This window comes from Pteronotus mesoamericanus, unplaced genomic scaffold, assembly GCF_021234165.1.
Source record: "Pteronotus mesoamericanus isolate MK-2021 breed Mesoamerican mustached bat unplaced genomic scaffold, CSHL_Meso_final scaffold_31, whole genome shotgun sequence".
Classification (NCBI taxonomy): Eukaryota; Metazoa; Chordata; class Mammalia; order Chiroptera; family Mormoopidae; genus Pteronotus; species Pteronotus mesoamericanus.
The window spans coordinates 1,174,706-1,190,261 of NW_026555312.1; positions in this window are offsets into that span (position 1 = coordinate 1,174,706).

The following is a 15,556-nucleotide window of genomic DNA, read 5'->3' on the forward strand; positions in this document are numbered from 1 at the left end:
AAAATAGAAACAAAACAAGGAAAATCTGGTTACACTTTCACTTCCTTTTTACTGTATTTTGCTGTGTATAGTGTATACTTTTTTGCCCAAATTTTTGAGGGAAAGATAAGGATGCACATTATACATGGGTAGTACCAATTTATTACCAGTACATAAAATTTCTTGCACCTTATATCTCTTCTTGTATTTTGTAATTATTTGTTGCATAAAATCTTTTGTACCATAATATGTTCAAAAATAAATGCTAAAAACATTTATAATTCCTTTATAATGCAAAAAACAAGTATCTAAATATAAATTTAAATTAATTGAATTAAAAAGTTAAAATGAAAGATTTTTATCTTGCAAGTTTGGACAAAACATGTGGGTGTGCATTATGCATGGCAAAATACAGGGTATCTACTTTTTCTAAATACGCAAAACAGGCAGATTTTGGTAGCTATTTATCCAGTTCACTGGTACTGAAGTGGCCACATTTGGTTAAATGATAGGCCTCCAGTCTTATCAGACTTAATGTTAATATTTCAGGTTATTTTGTTAAGCAGTCAAAATAAATGATCTAGATTATATCTACACAATTTACATAGCAATAACGGTAACTTGCCAAATGCTGAATTTCACCTGCACCAGTTCAGAGTACAGATGTTCATTCAGAGAAACTCACTCTTTGTCATCAATTATTTTTAAAGAATTAAAAATACTTAGGTAATAGAACCAGGACTCTCTTCATAAAACTTACAAAACTGAATCCCTCTAACATGCAGCAGTAGCAAGGAAACCCTCTCATGTTCTCAATCATATGCAGATGCAAATATCTCTCACTCTAATGAAATAATGATACCCTAGTTTCTGCAGTTTCATTGACAAATAATAAGATGTTTAAATGGGTGTGGCAGGGTGAGAGTTAAATTTGATTGTAATTAGATTGCAGTATGTATGGTCATGTGGTTAATAGTAAATTTTCCTTGATTAACTGGTCCTGTTTGTTAAGAGCTCCTATTAATAATACATTAGTGCTCTCCGTGTTGGCTGTAGAGACACACCATGGACCAGTGCAAAATTAATGAAGGCAGGTACGCATGCTGATTAGAATGTGGCAGTTTAATAAACTCTTCCAACATTAAATTATTTAATGCATTCATGCTCATGCAGGCTATTCGATGGTCAGCTTGACCACCTATGTGTTAATATTGGGAATTGAAATGCAGAGAGTGGAAGAGATATAGTGGTGTATGAGGTAATTAGCTCTCATGTCTGATAAATGGGGCAATACCTATGTGTGCGCATGTTTTAGCACACCACAAATGGTGCTTTCATTAGCTGGAATCTTCTGTGGAAATTTTTATAAATGTTTAGTTTCATTTTTGCACCATAAACAGAGGGTCTGATAGCTGTAGTCACTGTCAGTTCAATGTTTGAGGCAAATTTCAGCCAATCTATAAAGTAAGTTGTCTTGTTAAACTGGTCACAAAAATTAGATTGGAAGCTTATCAATAAACATCTCCAATCTGAACATAATCTCCATCTATCACATAGAAAATACTTTATATAAATGTAAATTATTTCAACATATAAATGAAAATAACTATTAGATTTTGAGCAAAAGAATAAGATTTTACCTGTGAACAATTGCTACAGTTTATACAATGCTTATACATGCTATTTTATTTCATTCTCATCATAGCCATTTTAGATGAATAGTGAATAGTATTTGCTAATAAGTGGATGACCAAAGTCTTAAAAATATCGATTCTTGTAACTCAAATTCCAGAGCTTTTTAGCACAATTCTACAGTTACCTACAAAACTAGTATCTGTGAAAATAAACTGTTATTTATAAAACAAGTTAATTTTTTACAATTGGTGAACATTCTAGGAATTCAGCCTCTCTGGGAGCAGGATGCTACTTAGATTGGGTAGAAATGCAAAAGAAGACATTTCTATATTTTAACACTATCTGAATATGAAAAAGTATTTTAAAAACTTACATTTTCCTCAACCCTAGGATACTTTCTGACTGTATTTTAGGCATTCACAGGAATTTTCACAGTGCAGCATGGAAATAATATGCCAGTCCAGAATAATCCTGACTCTTGACCTTGGAGACAGTGAGGAAAGCATGAACTGTACCTCTGGGGAGGTCACAACAAGTCTAGCTTCGCTAAATCACAAGGCCAACCGCTGTAAAAGTAAGCCCCGGGAGAATTAATGGTTGAGTGGATTTATCAGTCTGGGCAACTCCATGAATTTGCCATTCTGTCTTCAGATTTTTGCCCATTCTTAGGATGCCAGCTAAAATACGAAGAAGGAGAAAATTATTCTTACCCTAACAAAATCCAAGGACAGTAGCAAGGAAACCTGGACAGACTAAGTGCACAGGAGATCAGGACATCAGGTCTGTCTGCTAGCCTTGGACATTCCTAGGAACTGCCAGTCTGATGGAGCAATTCACTTCTCTGGACCTCCATAGGTATTTTAGATGTAATTGAGGGAATTGAAGAAAATGAACTCTCAAGTTCCTCAGATCTCTAGCAAGAAAGTCTAATTGTTTTTTTTTTTTTTATCAGGAAGAAGAATGCCAAGGATCCTTTTTTCATACTCCCTGTGGACTAACAGACAAAAAGAGCCATGAAATTCTATGGCAGACAGGAAACACCATCTTTGAACAGCATGCTGCGCGAGCAAGCCCACTTTTCCTAAATGCCTGAATGAGTAATTTTGGGTTTTGGCTGGCCTTTGATTTCTCTACAGGCCTTAGCCAGCCTGGATGTCTGCATTCCTTCTACTGGTTTGCCCCATCCCACCCCTCTGGCTAGCTTTAAAGAATGCTGCGGTCATGAATTAATATCGTCCGCTTGGTTAGCTAGTACAATGTTGGTTCCAGTATCAACGGGGCTTGTCCTTTCTGCTTCCTTTTGACGATGTGGACATTTATTGATGTCTGGCGCTTGTTATAGGTGGTTAGCAGCTATATGAATATTGTAACTTACAATAGGCTTTCCGCACCATTGCTGTGTACCCCTGAATTCTGACAGCTATCTGAAAGATACAAGAGCTGCCAGTCTACTTTTTGCTGTCATGGTGTGTACTGGCAAAATGGGTTTTACCTTCCTCTAGATCTAGCAGAATTTTTGTACAATTAGGAGAGTAAACAATTTCAACTTGTTCATATATTTCCAGCCAATGAGCATTATAGAAAATCTTTGTGTTCCATTCATCTAAGTTATTTATCCTAAAGAAAAAACCAGGCTAACTCTTTACTTCTTACCTTCTAGCCTTTGGCTTCTTTAAAAACCAAATCTGAGAAGCAGGAGAAGGCTATTCCCAAAAGAAGACAAAGTCACACCCAACACACAGAATGAGCTCAAAATGGCAATAATAACTAAACATTGAGAATGGCATAATAGGTATGCTGGGGTAATGATAATGCTTTGAATATGGAAATACAACTTTGATATGATGTATTTTTCTAAATGCCCTTATAGGCTTAGCTAACTTTATCAGCAATACCATTCCCTTTGCATCAGATAGTGCAGTATATTTACTATTTGAAATTTATTTAACCCTCATGACAACTCAACAGGATAATATAATTCTTAATATAAATTAAGAAATAATTTTTATCTTTGTTTTACATATTATGAAACTGAGTCTCAGAAAGTTTAACTTGCTTATGGTCACAGAGGGACTGAGACAGAAGCAAGATTGAAATCCAGAGAGTCTTAGTGTTCTTAATGCCTACAAATGGTACAACTAAACCTTCACAGTCTAATATGGCACCACAAGCCATATACAGCTAGTGAACAGTCGAAATATGTTTAGACTGAATTCAAATGTGTTACAAGTATAAAATATACCAGATTTGAAGACTTAGTATGAAAAAAAAATAACATATCTAATTAATACATTTGTTACATTGCTTACATGTTGAAATGATAATGTTTTCAATATTTGGAGTTTAAAAAGATACTATTAAAATTAAGTTTATCTGTTTTTTATTTTAATGTGCCTACTACAAGCATTTATATATTTGTATAAATATTATATATTTTTATTGATAATGCACATTTTTCACCAAGTGGCTCTAATTTTATTTGTTTTCCATATACTCCATCAGGAGAACATTTCATTTGTACTAGGAAAACAGAAAAGATGGAAAACTATTACTTCAACCAAAAAAACCCCACAATGCTACTAATATTGGCCATATTATGATGTATTTCATGGGCATAACCTGATGGGGGATTTCAAATAGTTGTCCATTGAGAGTAACTATAAACCAAAGTTTGCTGTTTTATTCTGTTTGCCATGGACCATTTCAAATTTAGAACAACCATACTGGAATGTTGGGAATTCCTGGCCAGTTGCTGGCAAAACACCTGTATCTACTATATGCATACCTCTCTGGGTCTTTAAGAGTAGGCATCGGGTATACTCATTATTTTGTAAAAGATTCTAGTACAAGGGTCCTTGGTGAATCTGATGGTAGTAGACAGAGACTCTGGCCTGAAAGCACCAGTGAAATTGTGTCTATTAAAGAGGGGAAAAAAGAGAATCTCTCATGAAGGCTGAGTAAACAGCTCATTTCATTCACAATTATACAAATATCTGAGAACCCATATTATCAACCAACAGGCATTTAGGCCATTTTTCACACAGAAACTTTTCTATAAGAAAAACAAATAGTCAAAATTAAGTTTTCTGTAAGTATTTGTTGCTGACTGACCCAATTTATCTTCTAAATGAAACAAGTCAGCAAGGGTCATGAGGTGCATGCACTGGAAAGAAAACTCAAATTCCACTATGAGAAGTTACATCAAAACCAGAGCTCATGAATTATTTACTTGAGAATTTACCCTCATGAAGAGTATATATTCCCATGAAGAGTATATAACACATATGAAAAGCCATAAAATAAAAGGTTTTAAGTGTTGATGAACATGGGTAGGAATTAATTAAATACATTGGACTTAAATGCAGCATGTAGACATTTTTTTAAGACTGAGACAGGTAAATATAGGGGGAGAGATATTTAACCTCCACTTAATAAGTTTTCATTTTATTTGAGGGATAATTGCTTGCTGTTTTTGAAATAATTGATCAAATAGAGAAAATCCAAACTTTAACTCTCGTTGAAGCATTAAAAAAATAATAACTTAAATTTTTTGTCTCCCTTATAGTTAAAAACCAGCTGCATTTTAAAACCAAATTTGGCAGGCATTTGACGGCATTCTTTCAGCATGATGTTTTAAAAATTAAACTATGGAGCAACCTTTAAACATTCATGCAGGTCACATGACAAATTCTACTCACACAGTAGAATCATCATGTCCATCTCTTCATATGTGTGGCTTGGGATCTAAGCTGGAAGAACACGAAGAGATATTCTTTTTTATTTATTAAATCACTTTCTGTTGTGATTCTGGAATGGGTGGACAAAGAGATATTCTTATTCTTCCTCCTCTTCTTTGGGAAAACACCCTTTAAATGTTTCTGTAGCACATCTAATTCTTTTCTAATACATTTTGCTAACTTTGGTGTTCAATTTAACTTAAATCAGCAGAATAATCCAAGTGAATTTAGGTTGCTGTAATGTTACATTAGGAAGATCTGATCCATTTGCAGCTACTGTATACCCAAATTCATTAACATTTGCTCAATAGGCTTCCAGCAGGTGACTTTATGAGAGGAAACAGATGCATCTGAATGTCACCTTACCACACATGTGACTGTTAATAGATTTTTGTTATGTCCATATACTATTGTTGCATCTCATTCTAAGAGAATATGGATAATGACATTAATTTATTTTTAAATGCAGAATTATACAGAAATATTCTCTATGAGGTTTGACATTAAATAAGTCCAAATTTTACATAGGCACAATGGAGATTAACCTCAATGACTTTCTAAGTGCTAATTACAAAACTTAAATGCAGGATCGCTCAAAGAGCTAAAACCACAGAGAAGTTGGGGGTTCTAATCCCCAGGTCAGAAATATGGCTGAAAGCAAACCTTCCTAAAACAGAAAAGTAAAAGCAAGCAGTCCAATTGTTTGGCTTCTGCATGAGCAAAGAAGATAGTTGGAGACTCGTAGCCTCAGATATAAGCTCGTACATTCTGAAGAAAGATAGCTTCTTGCCAAAAAGAACATTTATACTTGAACAAGCCATTGTGATGGAATGGAATGAATATATGGCAGAAGTCACAGAACCTTATTAGTTCTAGGCCTGGCATCTCTCTGAGCCATGATTTCCTGCCTGTATAAAATAGAAATGGTAGCATCTGACCTGTAAGTGTGCCAAATTATTTTGTAGGGGAAACGAATGAGACCATGAGTATGAAAACATTTATAGACTAAAAAGATCTGTCATGCTGAGTAAATTGTTGTGTCTTATTGGGTTGCAGGACTGATGTGATATGAAGTCTTTTGAAAACATCTTCATCAGAAAACATAGTTTTCAAACAACATATGAATATTGCTTGGAGAGGCGGGGGTAGCCTATGTGGCATACCCCTCTGTGGGGAGCATGCAAGACACCAAGGGCACATTGAGGCTGGTATTTGTCTCTACAGAGTCCTCCTGATCGAGAGAAAAAAGGTACCACATTTACTCTCTTCCCATAAGTAAGTAAAGTACACTCCATGTTAAAGTTAAAAGAGAAGATTAAAATAAAAGGGAAAATATGAGAATAAGGGAAGGAGAGAAAGAATTTAAACCTTTATCAAAGTCTCTTGAGAGATGCCAAGAGTGAAAGCGTTGCCTACAGTTTAGTCATTTATCTCTTCATATTTGATAAGCTCTTCTCCAGCTCATTGTATCCTTCTCTCCTCTCCTTCTCTTCTCTTCCATTTTCCTCTTTCTTGACTTTACCTCTGCTCCTCTCCCTTACCCACATGCCCCCATAAATACTCTACCTAAATTTGGCCTCCTGATCCCTCTTCACTCCTAACTTCTTCCCGTTTTTCAAATTTATCTTGCTCTACATTGCTGCATGTCCTTTATAATCAATGTTAGTCTGGTCTTTCTTAGTTCCTTCCCATTCTTTGCTTTCTAGCCTGAGCATCAAAACAAAGGCCAAGAACTAAGCAGACTAAACAAGATCTGCCTCTTAATGCAAAGGCAGAAGAAAGACTGTAAATATTACTGTATCATATGAGAGGATGATACACACAAATATGTTTACTATATGCCAGGCATTGTTTCAAGAGCTTTACATTACTTAACTCCTTTAATTCCTTCAACCACCTGTGAGCTAGTTACTTTATTATCTTCATTTTGCAGAAGAAGGCATGAAACCCAGAGAGAATAGCAAATTTGCCCAAAGTCACAAAGCTTTAAGTCTGACTAAGGAGCCTGCACTCAGCCACTAGAGGGGATGGATATCTAATTAGAGAAATGAATCAGTGTACAAAGTATTGGAGTGGGCTTTTATGGCTGGGAGAAGGAAGAACTGAAATTTCATGGGTAGACAGAGTAATAGCTGTCAAACAGGTCATAGCCAATCACAAGATGACCTATCATCTCATGACAATATTGTCTGAAGTTATTCTCTCTTTAGGCAATGTTTTCTCAATGCTGGATTTGTGGGGTGAGTCATTTTTGAGAAATTAAATTTTGTATTGGCTACCAATTTCATTAAATTCAAGGAATGGAGAAGTCAAATGAAGCAGAATGAAAACCAAACTAAACTCAGTGAAGGCCCATATATTGAATTTAGTTCAGACTTCCCAAATTATTACAGCTCTGTGAAGAGTTTGCTAGTCAGGGGGCAACAGAGCATCGTTACTCCTGATGTATGCATGTGGGAATGGCATGGTTTATTTTTAGGGACTGCATGAAGGTTCTATTTTGGGTCTTCCAATATTCCCCCAGCAACCCTGTATATGTTGGAAAAGATGCAGAAACCATTTGAGTTTGTTCCACAAGTTCAAGTAATCTCTATTTATAATTGTGGTTCTTTCCTTTTATTTTTTTCTTTAAATACTCAGATCTTTTATCTCTTTGGTTCTATGAAGGTTTATACTATGTCTGATATCGAGTTTGACTACAATAAATTGTTTTCATATTTTTAGGCTTTAGGAAAAATTCTTCTGGTATGTTCCAGGGCCCAGTAATTGGTTATTATTAGTATTAATAAGAATTACACAGCCAAATCCCACTGCCATGCACTGAAAATTTACCCCTCAGGATCAAGACTCAGTAACAATTTGAATGTGTTAAAATGTAATTTCCAGTTCACCGACCTTTCAAAAGGTAAAACAGACATGGGAGTTTACGTTTGAGGTAATAGAAAGGAAACTTCCTAGTTCATGCAGCTAGGAATTAGAAACATGTAAGCAAAATATGTTTTTCAAAATGCAGGAATTCATTTGCTATAAGTCACAGAATTGGATTGATACATAGGACAAGCAATCATTCCTGTGAGGGACTCATTTATTTATTTATTTATCTATCTATCTATCTATCTATCTATCTATTTATTTATGTATTTATGAGAGAGGGGAAGGGAGAGAGAAAGAGAGAGAGAGAGAGAGAGAAACATTGATCGGTGCCACCTTGTACGTGTCCCACAAGGGACCAAACCCACAACTTCGGCATGTGCCCTGACCTGGAACAGAACCGTCAATCTTTTGTTTTGCAGGATGACACCCAACCAACTGAGCCACACCTGTCATGTGAGGGACTCTTAATAGTGGATCTTTTCTATGTATTTCTTCAAATGAAGGTTACCTTTGGCAGCATTTCTTTCTGTTAGAGCCATTTCCTTTGCCTTCCAATCTCTGTAATACATATTATTTGAATACCTGGAAAAATGCATGTATTACCTTGTCAGTGCATTGTGAAAAGTACCAGCTCACACAAATTTCATCAGTAAATTTGCCTTCTTTCTTCTCTACCTCATACTTACTTACCTTAAGTCTGCTGATAAACAACTGCTGATATGTATGTTAAAACATGGGTAAATTCTAAGAAAAGGTAATCTAGGCTTTCCCAATTCTGCCTGCTTAGGCAAGAAATGGGTAGTTCCTTTTGTGTGTCTATTCTCTGTATTAGTCTTTCCGCAATAATGCCACAAAGGAACTGCCCCAGCTATTTCAATTTTCTGTGCTAGCATCTTCCATTTTTTAAAAATTTGATTCAAAAATCATTTCACACCAGAGGATATATCATGATTTGTAAAATGCTCTGTCCCTTTTAATAAAAAAAAGATAAAATAATTTTACATAAGCAAGTTTAAAATATCAGGAGAACAAAAATGGATCTATTTGAAATCGTTTCTGAAACAAAACTTGATTTTTGTCAATAGTGCATAAAAAAACAATGAAATAGCCAAGAAAACATTTTGATATTATACGGTCCTTTTGACAGAGGGTCAGTCTTAGTCTTTTAAAACTTGGCATCCTAAAATAACATCAGTATGTTTAGTTAGAATATTTTCTGAAAGCTTGCTTTTAGTGAAACAAAAGTGGAATGAATTGCAACAAAATATATTAATAAACTACATCATGTACTGTTTTAATGATGCTTAATGGAGAGTTTTGTTTATTATTTTATAATCATCATAATTTTTTAAGTTGCTGTGTAAGAGGTTTCAGCAACATTTCCATTGTGAAACATACAACCATCCGGATCCCAAACCCCAAATATTTAAACAAATCTCCTGTGAAGACATGTATTTCTTCTATTCAAAACAGCAAGTAATTTTACTAATGCATTTTGGTAACCAGAAGCTACGTCAAAATATCTTAAAAATGATATATTTCACATATTTCCTGAAAAATTCAGAGGATGATGGTGCTTATCATCAAATGGTCTGCAGAAAGAAACATAATATACACAAGGCCAACTTCAGATAGAGTACAATTTCTTCTTTAATGTACTTGTCTCCTGACCAGAGATTGAACCCACAACCTTGCCATATCAGAATGATGCTCAAACCATCTGAGCTACCCGGCCAGGGCCAATGACATTAGGTTTTTCAGTGTTTTCTCCCTGAAATGCGAGTAAATTTATGAAATTCTTTTTTTCTTCTAATAACTTGGAAAAACAATCACTTTAATTCTGTATAAGAGTGTCCATTTTTTATGCCCTGGCTGATGCAACTCAGTGGATTGAGTGCCGGCCTATGAACCAAAGGGTCATCCATTTGAGCCCCCGTCTAGGGCACATGCCTGAGTTGTGGGCCAGGTCCCCAGAAGGGGGCACACGAGAGACAACTGCATATTGTTTCTCTCCCTCTCTTCCTCCCTTCCCCTCTCTAAAAATAAATAAATAAATCTTCCTTTTTTTTTTTTTTTAAGAATGTCCATTTTTATTTTTGATGATTCATATTTACAGAGTCATATTACTTAAAAAGACCAGGATGGTGCTCTACCTCTTGTGACTCTGTTTCAAAAATCTTCAGAGGACTTACCCTTGAAAATTCACATTGCATGATCTTTAATATGTCAACATTTCTAAGAACAGCATGGTCTGTAAAGAGCCCAGGGGTGAGATGGAAGCACTCCTACCAATGATACTTCTGAAAATGGACTGTGATTCCCAGGTTTCTTGAAACAAAAATCAACAGTGGGGAAAACTGATTGCTCCATTTGCTTGTAATGAGTTGGAGGAAGTGACCTCTGAGCAAGGAGCAAGGGACACTAGGACACAGAGCTAAAAACAATCTTCTTTTGTAGATAAATGTAAAGAAAATACCATTGCACAATTCTAAACAGTTACATGTTTTTCAAAAAGCAATAGGCTAATTTAGCTTGATCAGATTCCTTTTTTTCCTTCTTCTTGATACCTACTTGTAGTCTCCATATTTTCTTATCATTTTACAGTATACATTTCTATCTGTGCATTGTGTGTACTAAGCATGGAATAAACATTGACATCGGAGTGACCTTTTCTTGGCCTATTGTGTCTCCCCTGACTACACCTGGGGCTCTGGTGCCTTAATACCTTTACCAAAGGAATACCTGAGCTGAGAATGCTCTCCTCCCCTGTCATAACCCTAGCTTTCTCCAGGGCCCAATTCAAAGACCTCTTTGTGTGTGGTTCACCTCTTACCACCTAACATATTATATACTTGGCATGCACTTGCTTTGTAATGGATGTATTTCTGAATGAATGCATATCATTGGTTGTTTGTTGTTGCTGTTGCTGTTGTTGTTGTTGTTGTGTTACTACTCATGCACCACTTACCACCATCGTTACGTTTAAATGTCAAAGCTTCCCAATTCGATTGTAATTTCTTAGAAGAGAGACGATATTTTTCACTTTGGTACTTCTTTAGTGAGTATGGCAAAGGACTTTTTCTATAACAAAGAGTCAGTGATTATTTTTTGAATGAAAAGTACACAAGAGATATTAGTAGAAAAGATGAAGAGTTTTAGCATAAAAATCCCCAACATTTTAAAGTATATTCACACTTGTAAAATAGCAGTGTAAGACAAAAGAAATCTCAATTAAAGAGAGATCTTAAAAATTCCACTAAAGTAGACATTGGAAAAGTAATCATTAAATTAAATTACCAAATTCAATAAGTAGCTCTCTAACTCTTTCAAGAAGAAAAACTTTGAAGGATACTAATGACACACATACATGAGGGAAAGACAGACAAATGTTTAAAAATTAAAAATGTATGAGTTTTGATTCAGAATGCAAGCTGACTCCTCCCTTTGAAGTGTTGAAATAAATGAAAAGTTGTCATATATACTAAAAATAATTTATTTAAAATAATTCCAAAGAGCCTTTCACATAGGAAGCTTAAAATGTGTTAAAAGTCTTATCTGGTAGTTAGACCATCTGCTGTGTTCATATTGATTCCAGGGTCAATGGAGTCAGAAGGTATGGAAAGTCAAGTCTTACAGTGTCAGTAATCTGATCAAGAAAACAATACATGTCATCCAAATCCTTGACTTATTATTTGGCCATAGGTTACATCTCCCACATTCCCCTCATAAAGAAAAAATAATGCCCCTTGGATAGTATGGCTCAGTTGGTTGGAGCATCTTCCAGTAACCGAAGAGTTTCAAGTTCAATCCCCGGTCCTGGCACCTATGATCTGGTTCATGCTTCTCTCTTGCACCAATGTTTCTTTCTCTCCCTTCCTTGCTCTCTAGAAGCAATGAAGAAAAGTGTCCTCAGGTGAGGATAGAAAAGAAGAAAGGAAAGAAAGAATGAAGAAAAAAGGAATAAAAGAATGAGAAACAATTTTTAAAGAGCTACTAATAACCATCAAGTTTAAAATATTCAAGAAGCCACCTTTTCTGTCCATTCCCACTGCCACTGCCCTAACTCAAATTCTTTTAAATCTATCAGTAGATTATTGCCATAGACTTCAACAGGGCTTTCAAATCCCATTCTCTCCCCTTACCAAATATACCTCTTGCTACTGTGACATAAGTCCCCCCAAACCATGCAGCTCAAAGATAGTACTGCTCCAATCTAATTTTCCTAATTAGTAAAGTCTTATAAAATTTCACCCTACACTAACTTTGTTTTCCTACTATGGAATAGAGCAATACATAAAACACTTTTCTAATTGAATCAAGTAAATTCATCTTGACTTCTCAGATCTATCTTAAATGTCGGAAGGCTCACCACAATGCCAGGCACAAAATAGACATCCGGTATACACATATGTTGATTAAATAATTGAAATTTTTTTTAAAAGTGCTTGTGAGGAACTGGTAAATTGATTCATATCCTAGAGGCTGCTTGGAATGTGACCATCTAACCACCTAAGTGTAAATATTAATAAGGTCAATGATTCAAGGGGAAAAGAAATTAACAAAGGCCCTTTGCTCCTTTCCCATCAAAATTCCTGTGCACTAATGCAGTCCCCTAACAAGATTTGCCTGGTTTTATCATCTTACTCAGACTTATAAAGACACTTCCATATTTAGAAAGAGTGAATTTATTTGAATACCCAAAGCCTAAAACTCAAGTTTATTTTCCTTCATATAAGCACTTCAATAAGACAGACCCAACAGTTATTAATTTAAGAGCAACACCTGGATCTTTCATACCTGCCTAATAGATGCAGAGTGTTCTACTCATTGATTCTAAGACACCATGTAAGAAAAAATACAAAGCTAGAAAACCTTATGTACCACAGAGTAAAAGACATAGGCTCATTTATTCCACAACTGAGACTGAGAATATTCTCACCATAGTTCCCATTGGAATTATTGGGAAGATATAACCTCTCAGAGGAGAGCTTGCATCCATCTTGAGTCTCTGTCTATGGGGCAGGTATTCACAAATGTCCATTTCCGTGGTTTAATTTCAGTCTTAGGTGGGCAAATAAGCATATGTTTTACAATAGAGACCTTCTTGTCAACCCTTCAGATGATTAGCTTCTTGCTGTTTGGTGGTGATCAAACCCAACAAATGCTACAGTTAGATAACTCCTAAATAGCTTCTTCATGATTCCCCATCCTGCCCTACCTGAATCCAGCAAGGAGGCAGCGTTGTTTTTTTTTTTGTTTTGTTTTGTTTTTGTTCTTGTTTTTTTGTCTCTTGCCATCAGACCACTTCTTAAGAAAGGAGCAAAAGAAAATGCACAATTTCTGATAAGTTCATGATTAGGGATGCACATTCCTGGTCAGGTAGTGTATGTAATGACTGAGATTCCCAACGTTACAAGTAGACAACTGACATTTTGCCTGAATGTGCATCTCTGGCCAGTGATAATTAACTTGAAGGTAAAGAACCAGTCATTTTCTTAATACAACCAGGCACCACTTTCAAAGTTGGGGCTCTTCCTGTTTTAATAATCAAAAGGGAAAGACCTTTGGTACTTAATATTTAAACAAAATGTTTAATATTTACACAGTAAAGTTCTTCTTCTGATATTAAACCAGCATTAAAGCAGGGATGGAAATTGGTTTATAATCTCTGACACTAGGCCTGGAGCCTTGTAGTGTAGTAAACAATGTCACTCTTCAGATGGGCACCACCTGCAATGGGTTCAGAAATGTCAACTGTAATTAAACATTTTATTTCAAGGATAATTCATAGGTTATGTACATGAAGGACTGCTTTACGCCATGAGAAATTTCAAAGTACTGACTTGTGTAAATAAGAAACAGCTCTTTTTTTATTGTGTGTGTTTTTTAAAAGCACATGCAAACTACCTGAGACCTAATTAATATTATTCTTAAACATGTGCTTCAGATTTTGCAAAGATTTTTAAAGTCAATCTCATGAAACTCAACTGGTAGTGATATGTCTCTGCCTTACCAATTATTTCTTCTAGCTATAAGTAAGTGTACGGCAGCAGGGGAAACGCTCTGGCTCTCCATCAGCTCTCACAGCAAACTAATGGCAAAGTTGGAATTGGCCCTCATCAATGCTAAATTCCTCCTTTGGGGCTTCGGTTTTAACCTGTGTTTTCAATAAAAAAATTATTATTTTACAAAGGATGACACATTTTTCTAAGGTGTGGGGATAACCTAGCCCCTTCAATAATGCTCTTAATCCTAATGAGAAGTGAATGAAATTATTCAATTAAGAAGTGCGTGTGTGGGGGGCGGGGGAGGGGTTGTGCATGCATGTGAGAAAGAGGGAGGGAGCAATGCTCCATTTTTTTCTGTGTCCATAAAAATTCATTCACTATTCCTTGGTAGCAATTTGCTAAAAGCTAACATAATGACTCAGAGATTTAGCATAGACCTTTCCTGGCCCTCCACCCTAACATTCTGTATCCTTTTTTCCCAAAAACAAGGTTTGAGGGGAAAGCACTTAAGGAAAAATGCTGTTAAAATAACAAAAAAAAAATGGGTGAAAGTGGTGCCTTTTTTATACATTTAACACTCTATTATAAAGAGTACTTTTTTACTAATTATTTAACGCTGCAGGAAAATGTATCCTTCTTCTATTTGTCTGTAACTCACTCTATTTCTTGTTCTTTCTGTGTTAATTGATAACTAGACATTTATGACGTATCATCTGTCAAGAAGAAGGACCTAGGTACGTGAACAAACTGAAACACCCCTGCCAGGTGGTTACCTGGTAGAGAAGCCTGGCACTGAGCAAATGGGGCCACACCCACCGTGGCACTGTTTCTGAAATAAAGTATTCATTCTTTGTTATTGGAGAAAATTTGTTGTTAATAGAAAAAAGCAACAGACATCAATTCTTCTAAATCATTGCTCCAAAATGAGTGTAATATGGATATTTGTTAAGAGTTCTGACTGTGCTTCCTTTAATTAACAATCTTTTCTTTTGGAAATACGATCACTATAAAAGCTATGCAAAAACATGGGAAAAAACAAATGGCACATTAACAGAAAATTATGCACATAATATGTACACTGCTGCAAATTACAATAAAATTAAAAATCTGATATATAAGAGAAAAAACTTGAAGGAAATATGACAACAATATGTTAGGATGGTGAGGTTATGAGTGATAATTATTCCATTTTCTAGATTTTTGTAATAAGGTAGTATGTCTTTAATTATTAAACATTTATGTCCAATAAGAAGATGATCACCTTGGAGAATAAGAAGTTCAAGGTGATGTACCTGGTCATTGAATCACAGTAGCAAAGAGGTG